The sequence below is a fragment of the Schistocerca americana genome, chromosome X, assembly GCF_021461395.2.
Source record: "Schistocerca americana isolate TAMUIC-IGC-003095 chromosome X, iqSchAmer2.1, whole genome shotgun sequence".
NCBI lineage: Eukaryota > Metazoa > Arthropoda > Insecta > Orthoptera > Acrididae > Schistocerca > Schistocerca americana.
The window spans coordinates 640,157,735-640,178,429 of NC_060130.1; the positions used below are offsets into that span (position 1 = coordinate 640,157,735).

The following is a 20,695-nucleotide window of genomic DNA, read 5'->3' on the forward strand; positions in this document are numbered from 1 at the left end:
GCAGTTTTTTCTTTGTTTTCGTTGTGAGGTGCTGCATTGTTACATTACCTTTACTGTAACATATACACGTGGAATATTGTAATTAATGATCGGTGTTTAGGAATTTAATGACAACTTTGTTTCAAAATTCGCCGTTTGAGAGTTCGTCATCTATGTATTACAGTAAGAGAAACTGAACATTGCAGCAGCTCAAGCGCAAACGTCGTCTCGAGTAAATGGCATAATTTAGAAGACACACACATGAAAATGGGACTCAGGGCCTGGGAACAATCATGCAAAAGGAAAATAAAAAGCAGTATATTTGCAGCTAATGTCATTGCCAGAGCGTGGGCTCTGTATTCCACATAAATGTATCCTGCATTTTCCCAGGAATTTTACATAGTTCTTTCTAATTGCACTATCAGCTCCAGTGCATAATTGCACAAATCCATTACTGCTGTTTTCTTTGTGCTGGCACTGAGCTGAATTTCATTGAGGTACTGAATTCAGAGATTAGCTAGAAAACTGTCTATGCAGGGATATGGAGCTCTGTAATTCAAATGACTGTAAGATCCTTAGTTTCTCACCAAAGTTTCAGCAAGGTCAGTGACGTCAACTATGAAACAACTTGGACGCTCGGCTACTGAGCAATGCAACAGATGTGTCTGTCGCTGTTCAGCTCGGGAAGTCGAGCAGTCAACTCAAAACAACCGTCCACTGAAGATTTGTTACAAACGCGTCACTCTTTTTTACGATTTCTTATGATTAAATGTTAGTTAATGACCTATCTGTATTAAAAACTCTACATTTCGTCACATTGTAGTTGTCACCTCGCTTGCTGTAGTGCCTATAAAATGACGTCGAAGCATATTTGGTGCGTGGCTACCACCACAGGGATCGTTTCAAAGTATCAAAAATATGAAATTCTTCACAATACAAAGTATGCATTACAAAGACCACAATCGGTGATTGGAATATTGTAAAGAAATAGCTGTAACAATCAGCTGTGCTCTAAGTGACTGTGCAGTGGATGATATAAGGAAGAAATTAAATGGACTATAAGGAGTGTATAGAGATGCTGAATAAATTGTATGCTACATAAGTGAATGAACTGTGTTTATTTGTACTCTATGTAACCTAATCTAACCGTCATAAAATCCTCCTTAAGTGAATTACGTTTTGGTTCCCAGATTTCTGGAAGAATACGTGAAATGGTACACTGTGGGCTTAGATTTCTATATTGCAAGCTGGAACAACTTTCGCCTGTTACTAAAATTCTTAAACAAACCACACGACGGTCTTAGGCAGAAATGGCGTTTGTGGTTTAAACAGGGAAACAAGTTACCAGCTACGTATTTTTTCATGCTTAGCACGGCGCATTTGAAGCGTTTATTCTCATAATAAAATAAAAAGTTATAAATATGTCCCGTTTTCCGATTCCAGTAAACTGTAAAAAGACAACTGCAGGGACGAGAAGCAGAACAACACACATATAAACACACAAAACACGCAACATACCTATGTAAATATTTGCTTTTGATAATGAGAATAATTTCTCGAAACACGTCGTGTAAAGCAACAAATAATACGTAAATAGTGCAGTCTTTCATTATTTAAATTATGAATGACAGTTTCAGGCCTTCCATAAACTTCGATTATGATGAATGAAATTAAAAAATGGCATTTCTCAAATGGGTATCTTGCTTGGAAATATGGGGGCTACTTTCATGAGGGCAAATTGAAATCTTTATATCCCCATTCTTAAATGAATTCGTAGTTCTGTATGTCCTGGAACTCATGGAGCTAATTCTGGTGTACATTTTTAACTCTTCTTGCTGTCCATGGTTTCATCCATAATTGTTTCCATTTCTCTTCCTTTTCAAGCAATGTACTTGCCATCAACATTAAATTAACTGCTGTTGTCCAGACGACAGTCTATTCGGCAGTCCGAGCAACTATGATATTTACGATAGTATCACTCCAAGTGGAGTAGTTTGGGAAAGGAAACTATTTTGTCAAAATCTTTGACAAAATGTTTGTGACAAATCTTCGGGAAGCTAACAGACCATGGAGGTAGAATTACCTCCATGTAACAGACACATCATTGTGGTCCAAAACCACTCGGAAGTGACGTCAAAACGACGTATAAGCAAACGCGCTGCACACTTGTCGAGTATCGAGATCCGTGGTCGAGTCGAGTTACGTGAAAGTTTTCGGACCAGTGACCACTGACCACACAGGAGTGTATGTTATGTTAACTTAAAACGTCGGTGCGTGTATGCTGAGTCGTCCTGAACGAGTGTGATCCGCTGATATGTGACCGTAATGTGAAAGAAATGTGGCTGTTATCGCACGTACACTGTAGCGGAGAAATGGAAATGTATTTATAAATTACGTAGAAGTAAATAAATCGTACGGATTCTCAGCTTATCGGATTTTACCTGTTTCTTGACCATGCTGTGATTGATCTGCTTATTCTGTCGAGGACCAAATAGGTAGCATAAAATGTTATACACCTAAATAATAAATGCAGTATTTCCGTTACACATTCCATAAACCATCATGTATAACCGTTGAGAGAAGCTAAACATTGCCATTGCTTACGAGAAATAGCATTTGTTGTCGAGTACGCAGCTCATACTGGGGGGGAAAAAACAAACTGTTAAGAATAGTGTCGTGATAAGGCTATAAATTTTCGTTTCCTGGGTTAGGTAAGATTCCAGTGCAGTTATAATGATATATTGGTTTACCAAGAGCTGTTACTTGTGTTAAAAAAATAGATATGTTTTCTAAATTATGTCTCACAGGAAGTTAATGCCTTTTGCCGTCTTCTCAGTTAATTGTGAAAACAACTGTTCAGAAGAAGCAGGCTTTGTTATACATTTAAGGGGTAGTTGTTTGGCTATACATAGGACAGCTAATCTTTTATATTAATAATAGTTTCTATGATCATACAAATGAATTTTGATCATGCAAAAGCGGCCTTAAATGATCATGAAAGGAACCTCCAAGGGCAACATAAAATTCTTTAAAAAACTACTTCCTGTGTTCATTATACCACAGTTAACTTAGTAAGAATACTTGTGTGTTGTGCCATGCAGTGTCACACAAAAACTATATATGGTTTAAGAAGAATGGGTAAATAACTTGACTGCATAAGAAACAAGGCAGTTTGCTATGGGGTGCATAGCTCACTCAGCAAGAAAGAAGAGTAAATGACAGGCTGTGTTACAAAGAGTGTTGTCTTAAACCTTTCACATTATTTCCACTTTCCTGGCAATTTAACTATGCACAATTCATAGGTGAATGAAATATTTCATTTTGTATATGAATCCAGGTCATGTGGACTTTCTTCTCATGTGGCTGTGACTTCAGTTTTGGAAAATTTTACTAAAAATTTACGAACAGAACGCTATGAAGCTTTCCATAAAGCATTCTTGTAACCATTCTTACTGTGAGAGCATATAAAAATTGGTTCTGCACCCCTCCAGTATCACAGTACATTTACATTTTGCACCACGTAATGCAGAGTAACTGTAGATTTGATTCAGGTGTTCAAATACTGAGAGATGTAAGGTATTTGTTGTGCTACAGTTTTGATTAAGAAATTGTCTCCAGAAAACACTTGTTTTATTAATGCATCTGGTATCCTGTAAATAATAAGATAATCTGATACACTACAGTCTGACAAGACGACCAAATTTAAAGAGACTACAGTAACAGCTATGTTACATTAACTGTGATTAGGAAGACAGGCTACTGTGTGCCTTACAGATAACACTGAAAGAAAATCATTTCTGCTGCCATCTGTAAATTAAGTAGCAGTCTGACTTCCTATTGAGATAAAGCCATGTGCTATTTAAACTTGTTGATGCTGTGATACATACAGGTTCTGAATTTTGAGAATTCCAGTAACACTTCAAATTAAAGTAAATGAGACATTGGTAACAAATGCATGTAGTGTTGCAAACTTCTTAAATAGGTACAGTACTTTGTATCTGTTACTGACAGCTTCAAGTTATCAGGTTCAGTTAACAGTGCAATTGAACATCTGAGACCACTCCCTACAAATAACTTCAGTAAAATGGAAATGACACTCACTTCTCCCTAAGTAGCAGCATCCATCATAAAATCCTTAAAGTATTCTAGTGAAGTTTTTCAAAGTGTATTCATGTGAGTTGAGTTGTACCTCAAATTATTTGTGTAATCAATCTCTTATCAGTGGAACATTTCCAGGCTGGCTAAAATATGCCTAAGTTAAGCCTCTGTACAAGAAGAGTGTTAAAGAGATACTATCAAATTATTGATCATTTTCACTTTTGCTGGTGTCTTCAAAAATATTTGAAAAGGTTTTGTCTAAGCATCTTCTTAAGCATCCGACTGCAAACAATATATCATCCAAGTCACATTTTGGGTTCCTTATGCTTACTGATATAGAGAAGGGTATTTGCACATACAGTGGGAATAATTCATAAGAAAACAAGTTAGAGGCTACTGGCATTCTCTGTGACCTGTCAAAAGCCCTTGACTATGACTCACAGCTTTCTCTCAAGAGAATTAGAATATTGTGATGTCACTGGCAGTGCTGCAAAATGGTTAGTCTGACCTAACTAAAAGGAAACAAGGGTGTCACTGCAAATACATGCAGAGTAAGCAAATAGTCTTCGTCTGATTGGGAAGTAATTACATGTGGTGCTCCTCAAGGTTCCATCTTGAATCTTGTTTATTCCTGTCTACAGTAATGACCTCGTCTGTTAAATTGCCAGATGCTAAGTTTGTTTTGTTGGCACATGACACAAACATTGCAACAAATAGCAAGTCAAGTACAGATTTAGAAATTGCTACTAATCAAATTTTCACTTGCAATAAATGGTTTAGAAGTAATTTACTGTCATTAAACTTTTGGAAAGACCCACTATATGCAGATAAGAACCTGTAAGAAATTTGTTTCCAGGGTGTGTATAATGTACGAAGACATGCAAATAGAAGCAGTTGACAGTGTTAAATTTCTCGGGTTACAACTCAGTAATAAATTCAGTTAGGAAGGGTGTTTACCACAAAATTGCCGAAGCACCTAAACAAGTTTGTATTTGCAATGGGAATGATGTCAGATGTAGGAGATAGAAAAAAAAACTTGCTTACTTCATTTGCTTTCATATTTTGAGGTACCTCGTCAAACCAAGCAAAAGTTTTTAGACTGCAGAAGCATGTAATAAGACTCAATTGTGTTGTAAATTCCATATAATCATGTACAAATCTGAGCAAGGAAGTGGGTATTCTAACCAATGCTTCAGTATATTTATCCCTTAAAGAAATTGGTTGCAAATAACATTTTATTTCCAGACAGTAGCTCAGCACATAGTAAAATACTAGGAACAATAAGACCTAAAATTGCTTACCTTGGTCCAAAGAGGAGTCCAGTTTACAGGAACACACATTTTCAATAAATTGCCAGCTACCATTAAAAAGTTTGTTTCAGAAACAGCACAGTTTAAACAGAGTTTGAAAGATTTTTAGGCAGGCAGCTCCTCTATAAATGAATATCTTAACAGGGACTGTTAGACCAGCTTAAGTAAAAATGTCTTAGATTTGGTTTTACAACAGTTAAGATTAGGTGTTGTGTGCATGATAAATTTGTTAAAAGTGCATAACTGTTTCATTCTGAGTGTATTAATTCTGTAAACGTTGGCAGTCCCAGTTTATCTGTTATGTATTAACATATCTTTAAAGTATCCTGACATGTGATCAGGGAAGTGTTATATTCAGATGGTCTTTGTTTTTTATGTTGTACTTTGACATATTCCACATCCAAGAAACCCATCTCATTTTTGGGTCTATAGAATGAGAACTGAATCTAATGTAGTAAAATACATCTGAGGATGTTAAACATGGCTTCAGTTATCAGCACAGATGTGTAGCCGTTTCAGTTGCTAAGATGAGTACTTAAAGATACCACTGATATTTATCATGGGTTTATTATGTTAATCATACCTGTGTACACCCAATTCAATTGATAAGGAACTCTTATGGCTATAATTTATATGTAAAATATTGTCAGGATAGAGCAATTGTCATATCCAACCACTCAATGAATGCTACTTTAATGTCAGGTCTTTCGTTCCACTGTTGAATCTTCGAATTGTGTGTAATGAACTGGCAAGAGCTACAGACAGTGCCATGATATACAGCCAAGCATTTTAAATGCATGTTGAATCAGAGCTTGAGGATGATACTCATTAGTTAAAAACCTTTTTTGAATTTGTATATCGTTACTTTAATATTTCCATTCCCCTCAAAACATTGGTAATACAAATCACAGTAAGGATTGTACACTAAATTAATTCCTCTGCAACAGGAACAACACCCCTTTAAACATACATCTGCAAGTCGTGGTTTCACCTTCTACAATACTTCACTCCCGGTCTCACTCCCTTCCCAAGGACTGCACACTTTTCATGTCTTTACACATTACTGTTACATCAGTGTGCAAATTTTAGTCTTTGTATTTTATCCTTGCTACCTTCAGAATTTCCTAGTGTATAGTCCAGCCAACAGTGTCAAAAGCTTTCTCTATATCCTCTTGTAAGATTTTTCATAGGACAAATACTGCCTCATGTGTTGCTACTTTTTCCCAGATACCAAAGTAATGTTTCCTGAGGTCAGTTGACACCTACCAGTTTGTCCACTATTCTTTACTTAATTTGTGTCAAACTACAGCCATGACTTGCCACACTGATAGTTCTGTAATATTTCCAACTTTCAGTGCCTGGTTTTCGTGGAATAGGAATTATTACTTCCTTCTGAAACGTGAAGTTTTTCACTTGTCTCTTATCATGCATCTCACATGAAATAGTTTGACTTGGCTGTGTCTGAGGGATCTCCACGAATGTGTGAAAATGTATACTCCAGGTGCCTTGTTTGGGTGCAGGTCTTTCATCGTCATGTGAAATTATTCTCTTAGTCTATCTCCCACCTAGTCTTCATATGTCTCCTATTCTATTGTACTCTAATTTCTCTTGTTATAGTAAACAGTTGAAGAGCCCATATTCCAACTTTACTCTTTTGATGAATTTTATACACTATCTCATGTACCTTAGGTTAAAGGTTAGTTAAACAATCCCCATTCTTCCTGCTACAATAAAAATATTCAGAAAGAATATGTACAATCTGAATGCCTGGACACAGTGTATTTTTTGGAAAGTGGTCCATACATGAAGGTAGTTACCAGTCCTTTGTGCATTTAATAAAGTTTTTTCTGCTCTGTTTATATAACACTAAGGTTTTTGGTTAGTCTATCTCTACAATAGGATGCAGCTGGCTGAAATATCCAGAAAGGATATGGAAATAACTTAATCCAACAAAAGTGACTGCTTATGGCAACCTTTATACTTTTGGGGAACCCTGCCTCCTTTTCACGAGTTTGTAAATGACTTTTTTCTTAATCTTCCTTAATGTGGCACAAATCAACTCTTCCATCATAACAGTTACCAGCAACAACAGATTGAAACTGAAATAAGGTTGTGATACATAAGGAATATCAGTCACATGTTACCTATGTGGATTGCTAGTGTTTGTAACAGAAGCCTCTTTAAGAAATTTAATAAATCTAAAAGGAAAACTTAGCAGCAGAGTGCAAAATCACATGACATTCAAGGCAAAGGTTTCTCAGTTGCATGTGAAACATACCTTGAAGAATATACTTTGCTCCTGCTGATCTAAACCACATAAAGGGTTCAAAGTTGTACTAAAGTATCACCATTATGTAGTACTACTACTGAATGCAGCCTGTTTTGTCGGCTTTGGTGAATAATAGTCAGTAAAAACCTTACTAATTTATATAAAGCTGGTATCTGTACAGATACCATTGGTGATCTTGCAGCTCTCTAAGAATGAAATTATAATAAAATCCAGACCTTTAGCCGCTTACAGGTGTTGATAATTAGGTATATTCTGCACACAATTTCTGATCTGTTATTGCCACATTTCCCATGAAATGATAATATCTTACACACACACACACACACACACACACACACACACACACACACACACACCTCAGGTCACCAAGCTACAGAATTATTATACAGAAACAAAAAATATAAATATCAATCTATTTTATTGGACATTTACATATTATTACACCTTACTACAATCAATGTTAAAAATATTACATGAACATAAATCCATAATTCAAAATTTAACCTGACACAGAATAGCCTTAAAAATTGAAATTGTATCAAGTGTCATCAGTGAAGAACGAAACATTTTTAAGTGTTGACACATGAACTGCAATCCACCATAATGGGTTACAAATACTCAGTTTAAGAATATAAAACATTTCTCCAACCACAGTTTTACTTCACTTGGCTCATACTGGAAGGAAATCCTAGGTTTACCACCTGACAGTGCATCAATCACCAACTGAGGAACTGTTTATAGTTTGTACAGAAAATTTGAAAACTGTTTTTCATATCAATCAGGACACTCATTTCTAAAGCACATCCTTTAACTGTCTCAAAGATAGCTGAAACACTCTCTCTCTGCTTCTCCAGCAAATCAGCACACACACACACATGCTAACAATAGCTTGTAAAGGAAATACAAATTCAGGTGCACGATGGAATGACATCATACAGCCAATAATTTGGCTCTAGATGCGTTTATTGATAATTTCACTGGGACACACATACCAGATCTAATGAATACTACATTTTACCCCACTGAAAAAAAATTATATTCACACATATTGGACCTTATAATGTACAAATAAAGCATTGTTTGACGAAACTAGATTGCAGAATCATGCCGACGAGTGGCACAAGGAATAAAGCAATCACATGATTTATTACAAACATGGTATAGGTGCCAATGGAGGAGTGAAACCATCACTTTTTTCTATCAGAGTTGTTAGCAAAGAGATCTTTTGAAGAAGTACAGGGATAGTTGTTATATGCAACATACAAAACAACACCACATGATATGCCTTTATTTTTTTATAGCTGTAAAGAGTAATGTGGGTTATTTGGTTTTCTTTTTCGTTCAAGTTGAAAATGTGAGATCCATTCATGAAGCACTAGCCATTTTCAAGGATTGGAATCCCACCTACTGGGTTACTGATTTCTTATAGTCTGAGATAAACGCAACTGATCAAGCATTTCCTGAGACAACAGTTTACTTGTGCCTTTTCAGTCAAACAGGTTTGAGGAAGATGGCTGAATAAATACCAAATAACATGAAGAGATTTCTGGGCATGTGGCAAGAAATTTCAGAATCACCAACAGAGAATTTACAGATCATACAGAAGAGATAGTGAGGCAACTCAGAGAAACGAATATGCATCACCGTACGTTTAACAGCAGTGGCTATTGGTACATGAAAAGTGAGTGGAAGCTTATGAGGACAAGGGCAATTTTGATACCATTGACATTACAAGTGGAGTTGACGCCATGAACAAGATTGTAAACATTTTTTTTTTCCTAAAATGGAACACAGATGGGACCTTCAATGGGGCTACTAGGGATATAAGAAATCAATTTCTTGCAAGCCTAATTAGAAAGTACTGTCTGCAGAATTCTGCCATCAAATCATAACAGACATGTTCCACTGTTTTTTCATTTTTTTTTTTTTAAAAGCAAGTTTGTGAAACATGTCATGCAGTGACATGCACCAGGGAAAGTTGAATTAACTGCAAGATTAGTGAATGTGAAGTTGGACAATGTTTTGTATGGAGAGTACAATGTTCAAAGACTAATTATGTTGTAAGCTTTGCTTTACCAAACTGCGCATGTGAAGATTTTGAGAGATATAAATACCCATGCAAGCATTTCTGTGCAATCTTTATTTTCTATCCAGAGTGGGGTTTTGATAAAATACCAGAAAGCTGCAGGAATAGCCCATTAATCTGTCTTCACAAGATGTACTGGTTTGGTTTCAGAAGTGTGTCTGCAGTAATTTCACATGAAGACAGTAGCAATGAGGACACAGTTGAGGAAACACATATAGAGCATCATACTGATACCTTAACCATTTCTTTGCTGCAATTTGAAGTGAAGTTGGTGTTCAAACGGGTTTATCATCTCTCATACAACTGTATCAACAGTGAAACATCATGAAAAGTACTTGAATCACTCAGCAACTGTGTGCCAGATTTCCAGTTAGCAAACCCTGAAATTTGTGGTCTCCCCACAGCTGTGGCATCAAATTCCCAACAATAATATTAAGTAAGATGCCATTACTTTTACAGGGCCTGGCATAAAGACCCCTCTCATTGTAATGTTCATATATTTGTGCCTTAATGGATAATTAACTACTAAGGAATAGATCACATGGAGGTCATAGCATTCCATTTGAAGGATCAAACAATAAGAGCTACCTAAAAAATACAAATAAGGGAGATCTTTATGCCAAGTTCTGTAAGCAAACTTTGTCACACATTTGAATTTTTAAGTAGCAGTAGTGAAAAATATTTCTCTGTGGAAAGTTAATAAGGTAGTTATATTGACTGTGATTTGTATTTCCTTTACCCAAGCTACAATGTCTACTTCTCATTACAATAAATTCTTTGATTGTTGAGAAACTGTTCAAAAATTACAATCAAGTTGCAAACATTTATGTGCCACAACAAATGGCAGTTTGATACACACGTGAAATACTACATGGATTGTTTTCCTTCAGGAATACTATCAATCTTCCAAGATATCCTTGGAATATAACAGTCTTGATGCAACCTGGTGTGAATTTTCCCATGGACTGAAGGCCAGAAATCCATTATAACTGAACCTAACAAATAAATTAACAACAAGTAATTGAGTTATGCAACATGAAGACAACTGATACACATGTTTTCAAGGCACAATTCCAAAATTTAGTACTCACTTCTTTTGGTGACCAATGACATTGCTCACCAGTTGCAATGCCCAGAACTACTTTACAACTGAATTTAATAAACATTACTGGTATTCCAGTAACAGTAATTGCTTCTGTGTGGTATCTGCAGTAACTCTGCAAAGTTTTTAAGAACATTAGAACCAAGGTGGTAGAAATACAATATGTAGGTGACTGATACACATTAAGCTTCCAAAGCAAATTAAAAAAGTCAATACTTACTTCATTTGGTCCCAAGGACATTGCTGACCAGATACCATATCAAGGAAACACCATACTCTTCTGTCAGAGTGATACTGAGCAATCTCATGTTCATTAACAGGGCAGTATATCTTTTTCTCTGTTTCACGTGAATCACTAGACATGTATTGAAGCAAGTGAGAGCAAGTGCATTCTTACTTGGAAAAAGAAATGCAAAATCTTTCCTCCATCAGTCATACGACATCTCAATGCCACTAAGATATATCTTATTTATTTTTTCCACCTTTTCAATTCTCAACATTGTCTCATATTTGAATTAACCTAATTTAAAGTTAAAATCTTTTACTTCATATTTTAAAAAGTTTGAAAGTTCTACACTACCATCTAGTTTAATTCCTCAGAAAAATCTTTTCTCTGATGAACAACGAAAAATCCAGGATGGAATGTAACAATATTATGAAAAGGATAGTTGTTGCTGATCACCAAATGGTGAAGATGCTGAGTCACAGAAAGGCACAACAAAAAGACTGTCGGACTTATCTTTCGGGCAACAAGGGCCTTTTCAAAAGCGCGCATGCACACTCGCTCACTCACAAACACACACACAAATGTAGCAACTATCCTTTTTATAATATTTTATCTATTGCTACTTCGAAATTCAAATGTGCAACAAAGTTTAAAAGCAGAGACCTACATAAAGACCTCATAGCATTCCATCTCGAGGATCAGAAATGACGGAGCTTATTTGTATTTTACATAGACAAAGAGCTATCTAAAATTCAAATAAACAGTCATTTCTTACCCTTCAAATGGGAAGTTATAATGTGTTTAAGGCAGATCTTGTAAGGCTTTTGGCATCGTTCTTCGCTATTGTTTGGAAGTTGATGGCACTGCTAATGGGAGACCACCAACTTCAGGATTTGCTAATTGCAAATCTTGCACACAGTTGCTCAGTGATTCAAGTACTTTTTGTAATGTTTCGCTGTTGCTGCAGTTGTATGTGAGATTATAAATCTGTTTACACAGCTCCCTTGCTTCAAACTGCTGCAAAGGAATATTCTGGGTTTGAGCAACACCATCTGTATTTGCTGCCTCGACAGCCTCCTCAGCTGCTTCAACTGCCTCCTCAACAGCTTCGTCACTACTACTGCCGTCATATGAAATTTCTGAAGAGCCACTTCTAAAGCCCACCCCATACATTTCATCAAGACAGATTAATGGACTAGTCTTATAACTTTCTGGCATTTTATCAAAACCCCACTCTGGGTAAAAAATTAAGATTGCACAGAAATGCTTGCATGGGTATTTATATCTACATCTACAGCTACATCTATACTCCGCGAGCCACCTTACGGTGTGTGGCGGAGGGTACTTATTGTACCACTATCTGATCCCCCCTTCCCTGTTCCATTCACGAATTGTGCGTGGGAAGAACGACTGCTTGTAAGTCTCCGTATTTGCTCTAATTTCTCGGATCTTTTCGTTGTGATCATTACGCGAGATATATGTGGGCGGTAGTAATATGTTGCCCATCTCTTCCCGGAATGTGCTCTCTCGTAATTTCGATAATAAACCTCTCCGTATTGCGTAACGCCTTTCTTGAAGTGTCCGCCACTGGAGCTTGTTCAGCATCTCCGTAACGCTCTCGCGCTGACTAAATGTCCCCATGACGAATCGCGCTGCTTTTCGCTGGATCATGTCTATCTCTTCTATTAATCCAACCTGGTAAGGGTCCCATACTGATGAGCAATACTCAAGAATCGGATGAACAAGCGTTTTGTAAGCTGCTACTTTCGTCGATGAGTCACATTTTCTTAGAATTCTTCCTATGAATCTCAACCTGGCGCCTGCTTTTCCCACTATTTGTTTTATGTGATCATTCCACTTCAGATCGCTCCGGATAGTAACTCCTAAGTATTTTACGGTCGTTACCGCTTCCAATGATTTACCACCTATGGCATAATCGTACTGGAATGGATTTCTGCCCCTATGTATGCGCATTATATTACATTTATCTACGTTTAGGGAAAGCTGCCAGCTGTCGCACCATGCATTAATCCTCTGCAGGTCCTCCTGGAGTACGTACGAGTCTTCTGATGTTGCTACTTTCTTGTAGACAACCGTGTCATCTGCAAATAGCCTCACGGAGCTACCGATGTTGTCAACTAAGTCATTTATGTATATTGTAAACAATAAAGGTCCTATCACGCTTCCCTGCGGTACTCCCGAAATTACCTCTACATCTGCAGATTTTGAACCGTTAAGAATGACATGTTGTGTTCTTTCTTCTAGGAAATCCTGAATCCAATCACAAACCTGGTCCGATATTCCGTAAGCTCGTATTTTTTTCACTAAACGAAAATCTTCACATGTGCAATCTGGTATATCAAAGTTTACAACATAATTGCAGTTTTTGGACTCTGCACTCTCCACACAAAATGAACCATCCGATCTCCTACTCACTGATCTTGCAGTTAACTCAACTTTTGCTGATGCATATCGCTGCATGACATGTTTCACAAACTTGTTTGTTTTTTTATGCAAAAACAGTGGAACATCTTTGTTAAAAGCTTTGATGGCAGAATTCTGCAGACAGTACTTTCTAATGAGGCTTGGAAGAAACTGGTTTATTATAACCTTAGTAACCCCAGTTAAAGTCCTGTCTGAATTGTGTTTAAGGAAAAAATGTTTTACAACCTTGTTCATGGCTTCAACTCCATTTGTAGTGTCAATAGTTGCAAATCTGCCCTTGTCTTCATACGCTTTCACCCATCTTTCACATACTGTTAGCCATTGCTGTTGAAAGTATGGCCATGCACGCTCGTTTCTCCGAGAAACCTCATGCGTTCGCAACTCTTCTACGCGATCTCTAAATTCTCTCTCTGTTGGTGATTCTGAAATTTCTTGCCACATATCCAGAAATGTCTTCATGTCATTTGGTACACGTAGATTATCCTTTTTTTTCAACCATCTTCCCCATGCTTGTTTTCGATGGAAAAGGCACAAGTAAACTTTTGTCTGAGGGAATGCTTGCTCAATTGCATTTATCTCTGACTCCGAGAAATCAGTAACCCAATAGAGGGGATTCCAATCCTTGTTCCGGTCCTTGAAAATGTCTAGTGCTTCACGAATGGATCTTGCATTTTCAATCTGAATGAAAAAAAAACAACAACCAAATAGCCCACATTACTCTTCACAGCTATAAAAAATAAAGGAATATCATATGTTGTTGTTGTTTTATATGTTGCATCTAACAAACACCTACCCCCATACTTCTTCAAAAGATCTCTCTGCCAACTGCTCTGATAGCAAAAAAGTAATCGTTTCACTTCTCCATTGGCTCCCGTACAATGTCTATAATAAATCATGTGATTGCTTGAGTCTTTGTGCCACTCATCAACCTGATTCTGCAGTCTAGTCTCGTCAAACAATACTTTATTTGTACCATAAAGGGTCCGATAAATGTGACTGTAAATAGTTTTCTCTGTGGAGTAAAAGGTAGTATTCATTTGACCTGGTATGTGTGTCCCAGTGAAATTGATTTCAACAAATCTGTCTAGAGCCAACTTAATGACTTTGAGAGATGTCATGCCACTGAGTACTAAGTTTTTGATTTCCTTTACAAGTGAAGGATGTATGTACCCACTTGCTTCAACACTTTCAGTAGCATGTGTGTGTGCACTTGCTGGGGAAGCAGTCAAATAATAACGTAGATAGCTCTTAGGCGGGCATGGCAATGCCAAATCTTTCTGTAGACTTGCAAGAACCTGTAAGACAAAAATGTAACAATTATTTAATTAAGAGCATTAAAAACAATAGATTTTAAAGTATACTGTCAACTGATCATGTGAAATTTTCTGCAAGCAGAACCCAAACTGGATACTTACTTTTGCCTTGGTATCCCTGTATCCAGTTGCTGAGTGCATACTGTAATCAGGATACACCCTTATACACTTCATATTTAAAGTTGCTGGGCAGTTGGATTTTCTAGTATCCATGATTCTCAATCTCTTACGAGGAGTCACATGGTCTTCCTAAAGCGGGTAAGGAACTACTATAACATTTATTTAATAAACTTTCCCTGTAACGAACTTGTTTTATGGAAAGTAAGTATATCTTAACACAGCATGATATTACCAAGTGCTCAGGTACACTAGACTCGTTACTTTTATAGTATTTTGGCGCCAAAACACAGTGCCTCGACCACACACTCTCCACTGCAAATGCACAACCAAAAAAGGGGATAGGGACATGTCCCTGCATTTGCTTGAAGAAATGCTTTGTTTTACCTGGAACAGTTAATATATTTCTCACAGACAAAAAAACATTGTTATTGTTAAATAATTCACATAAGTTATTGTTAATTAACTAAATACAATGTGAGAAAACATTTCATTCATTTGACAGGTATTGTCAAAGTTCTGAACTGATGGAAGCAGATTGTCTATCTACTTTACATAGTACTGGAGCAAAATTTCACAGGATGTCACACCTATTGTATCTAGCAAAGAAATGGAACTGTCTGCCATGTGCAATGAGGATACCATACTGATTTCGGGCAACTGAAGTGCTTTATTGTGGTTCCAATAAATGTGGAATTAATATTCTTTGTAAACAAAGGAGATGTGAAGAACACTTATGTAGAAAAATGTAATTACTATAAATGTGGAATTACAAAAAATAAACTTAACTAGGAAGACAATTAAGCTAAACATGCCTGTCAATAGGTTCAATGAGCTGACTACTGTTTTACATATCAACACCACAATTATCGAAAACCATAGAAACCATTTCAACATGAACACAGCAGTATAGATTCGTTAAAATTATTTGTTAGTTGGCATCTGTCACTTGTTGCTAAGTGTTGGCACACCGGCTGCAGCTGTATTATAGGCAACAAACAGATCAGGTCACTCAGCAAGTGCTGTTCAATTTAATTTTCATGTTAAAAAAAGTAGGTTTAGCTCAGTAGAGGCAGAGCACAGGTTGGGATTACGAAAGGATGGGAGACGTATACATGTAACTCTGGGCAGTTTTGGAAGTGGCCATTATGAAATAACATGAATATGACATGCTCTGCTGACAACTGGTTTTGGAGTGACCAATGGCACAACTGTGGCAGATACGACATTTTATAGCCCAGAATTTAAACTCATTTGATAACCTAACCATAACATGATGTGCAATATATCCTAGAAAATGGCTGTCAGCATTCTACAGAAGAACTGTTAATCGTACTTTGTTCACAACAATTAACACTCTGACCACGGGCAGTCGCAGCAGAGCCTCACACCTAATGCTGTTGCCTGGCCTGGCTTGATGGTGAAACATCCAACACTAAGCATGTGGCAGGAAACTAGCTGAAGCTATTCTCTATAAGCAAACTCAAGAAAAAAAAAAATGTATTTCAATGCTAAAAGCAAACTAATTTCTTCCTTTCATTAATTATGGCACCTGAAACTGTCCTCACACAAGCTGCATGGACTGCCAAATTACCAACTAATGAGCAGTCCTGGTTTGGGGTCGACAGAAGCGTCCGATCCCACGCGTCGGCTTTGACTCGTGACGTAAGGGTGTTGTCGTGTGTGACGTCATGACGGCGCGGAGTTTGGTTTGAGTGTGGCTGTCTCCAGTTCTGTTTTATCTTACTTTATTTATCTTTCTGATCTGTTCATTCTATCCCGTGAGATTTTTTTTTTAAAAGACAAAAAACACTAATCAGCTACTGAAGCATCTTTATCTTCAATGGGTTGCAGGGGTTACAACCCCTGGGAAGGTGGGTGGGTATTCATGCATGGCTGTCTTCACTTGCACGTTGTAGCTACGCAAGGCGTCTAAATTAGTTTATATTTAGTTTGCCCCCCACCCAAAACACCCCATTTCCCGCGCTTGTCCGGTTAGTGTCATTAGGCTTCTTGTGGAAAGTGTGTGTGTTTGTTTTTGTTTCCGCCATATTTGTGACGTCATGGGTCAAAGCAGACGGGCGGGATCGGACGCTTCCGTATGTCACTGGTTTGTATTCAGTTACAGGTTATAGGTGACAAGCTGATTTCAAATGAAATAATGATATGAAGAAGAAATATAAGGAATTAAAAAGTAAATACAATGTCGAAAATGACACAGCAGAGTGTTAGAAATAAAACTGCATCCAAACCTATTAACTAAATAAAAGTAATGAAGTAATTTTGATAATATTTTGGTATAAAAAATATGAAAGAATCTGTCAAGACTCAAATCCACAACTTTATATGGATCAGGAATGTTTCTTATCCGTTGCACTATGCCACCACTCTACTTTACACTAATGTGAGATTATTTGGTCCCAACGATCATGTGCTACCTTCAACCAGATCAGCCTTTCACATTATGTTACGATGTGAAAGCTAGCTGTAGCACCATAAAGATATTTTAAGGATACGTAGTTATGACTACTGTCTGAAAATGTTGTTTAAGGCCAATCTTGTTGAAGGCAGCAAATGATTGCATGGCGTTCAAACACATCAAGAAAGGAAGTCAGACAAGAAAATGGAAGTGGACTGATCAGCTGTTGTGGCAGTCAGGAAATGGCGAACAGAGATAGTTTGGACCTGACGCATTCAGCACTTTGGAGGAAACCGGCTCCGACAGGAATTGTCAACCAACTAATAATTTTAATCAGCCTATTACCAAATGCAAGTGTGTAAAAATTACTGAGTGTATGGCTGTGAAAATGGATAAATGACAAACAAGTCAACACAGAGGAAAATAATTAATACAATTCTGCCTTGCATATCACAACTATTAACAACGACAAAAACAGTCAATTACATCAATTGTTAGGGCAGCTTAGAAAGAAATGTCCATTTAAAGTAGCCTATATATACTATCCCTAATTCCAGCACCGAGCGAGGTGGCGCAGTGGTTAGACACTGGACTCGCATTCGGAAGGACGACGGTTCAATCCCGCGTCCGGCCATCCTGATTTAGGTTTTCCGTGATTTCCCTAAATCACTCCAGGCAAATGCCGGGATGGTTCCTCTGAAAGGGCACGGCCGACTTCCTTCCCCATCCTTCCCTAATCCGATGAGACCGATGACCAAGCTGTCTGGTCTTCCCCAAACCAACCAACCAACCAACCCTAATTCCAGCAAACTAAGTTCTTCCTTCAAGTATACATATATGAACTAAAATGGTAAACCACAGAAAGTAATTACTGCAGCAGTTCACTTACTTTTCATAACATCTGAAGAAGGCTCTTTAAAACGACTACTTCTCACGCAGTATGAAAACCCCACAGTTTTCAGCTGATCGAGAAGTGTTTCCACCTGAGAATAAAGTGACCAGTAGCATAAACTGAGGGTAACTACACTTAAGGTTAACTGGGAAACATGAATGAAGAGGGAAATTTTAGACTTTACAAAATTCAGTTATTTAATGTACACAGCCTTTCATCACATCTGATGTTTTTGACAGCTAAAGTAAGTAAGTGTTATGTTATTAATCATGGATGAGTTAACAAAATTGGGAGTTCATTTGTTTGCTCTTTTGCTTTTATTCCATTGTTATTCACTGACCAAAAATTATGTTACTGTTGACTTCAGTTAAATTGTGATCATAAAATGTTCTTTCAGTTGTGATTATGATGATGAAAAATATTTTCCAAGTGCACATGAAGTTTAATGACCTAGTTTTGGGGTTAACTGATCAGTGCTTCAGTTAACCTCATTTCAAGCACGCCTTGCCTTATGTCAACAAAAGCTTTATTAAGCATAATAATTATGCATACTATGAAATCCAGGTTGTATATACTAAGAATAAGACAATCACCAATCAAAACTATCCAGTACAACTGATGAAAGTTGAAACTGGTTAATACATCCATGAAAAAGTTTTTGTAAAAATTACAAAATGATTTCTCTCCTACAATTGAAAAATATCAGTTTTCGGCTGTCAAACTCTTAACAAAAGTGGAAGAAAGACCTCTGACTACATTACTTCAATACAACATCCATTAAGCTTAATCACAAAATCTGCAAGCATCTTGGCACATTAATTTACAAAGGGATTGAAATCTGTGACAAAGACCTGGGAAAGAGAGCATGATACGACGAATTTCTCACAGAATTCATGAAACTTCCATAACGTACATGAGACACTCCCCTCAAGGACCACAACTTATGATTCTGCATAATCATCATACGAAAAAAACAGCATAATTTTGCATACTCTGCCACATCATACAAGCCATAAGCTATGACTTCTTGTCTTGAAGTCTTACTTAAGTTATTGTATGATACAGGAAATTATCTAATGACAAATAGAGCAAAATCAATCACGATCTGGGCTGGTTGGCCAGAATTCCTCCTTATCACCAACAGAAATAATACAGCAATTTTAAGGCTTATTTGACTGATACACTCCAAACTTAAAAATAATTTGCCATCTATTTCTACTATTGGTATTCCTGACAAGGTTATAGATGCAGACCTCAACATTTCTCCTCCTCGAGAAGTCAACACTATCCAGTAGAAGAACTGAGATAATATCTCCAGAAGACATTTTGCCTCATCCCAAGTCCTATGTTGTGAGACGAAAAACTAAGAAAAATAAATAAATGACTTAATAACTCACTCCCATCATCATAATCTCCAGTAAAAGCCAGATGAATAGAAGAAATTAAAATAAAATCTAGCAGGGCAATAAGAAGAGTGTAGATGTGAAAGAACACCTGTAAGAGAAGTTTAACTTTGAGGGCTTCAAAGTGTCATAACGTTCTATACCCTATGAGGACCCATATTCACCAATGAGTATTTCTAAAGACTAAAACAGCTTACATCATCATCAAAATCTCAGTGTGGTGCTGAGAAAATTTTAGATCCTGACAGACTTTGTCTACCAATATAATCCAGGAATCCCAATAGAGTTCCAACATTATCCGCACATACTTAAGCAGCCACCTAAGCAGTGGTAATAATTGAAACATCGTAACATGTATTAATTAAGCGGACAGTTATTACTGAGCAATGGTATCCTGAACAAAAAGCTCTCACTCAACATCCATCAACAATACACCTTTGCTCAGAATTCAGTAGGGAGGCCAAACGTGGTCATGTTGCAACATTTGCATAAAGTGGCATTCATTACAGTGCTATTGATGAAAAAAGTTGTTTCATAGTTGATGTCACTGACCTTGCTGAAACTTTGGTGAGAAACTAAGGATCTTACAGTCATTTGAATTACAGAGCTCCATATCCCTGCATAGACAGTTTTCTAGCTAATCTCTGAATTCAGTACCTCAATGAAATTCAGCTCAGTGCCAGCACAAAGAAAACAGCAGTAATGGATTTGTGCAATTATGCACTGGAGCTGATAGTGCAATTAGAAAGAACTATGTAAAATTCCTGGGAAAATGCAGGATACATTTATGTGGAATACAGAGCCCACGCTATGGCAATGACATTAGCTGCAAATATACTGCTTTTTATTTTCCTTTTGCATGATTGTTCCCAGGCCCTGAGTCCCATTTTCATGTGTGTGTCTTCTAAATTATGCCATTTACTCGAGACGACGTTTGCGCTTGAGCTGCTGCAATGTTCAGTTTCTCTTACTGTAATACATAGATGACGAACTCTCAAATGGCGAATTTTGAAAC

General features: G+C 37.1%; 1 long non-coding RNA gene across 1 annotated transcript; it reads left to right on the forward strand.

Moving 5' to 3' along the window:
- Positions 1-2,030: 2,030 nt before the first annotated feature.
- LOC124555800 lies at positions 2,031-15,689 on the forward strand. The gene is made up of 3 exons (XR_006968589.1): positions 2,031-2,474; positions 14,932-15,107; positions 15,472-15,689. It is a non-coding gene; the product is annotated as an uncharacterized LOC124555800 (long non-coding RNA).
- Positions 15,690-20,695: the final 5,006 nt, after the last annotated feature.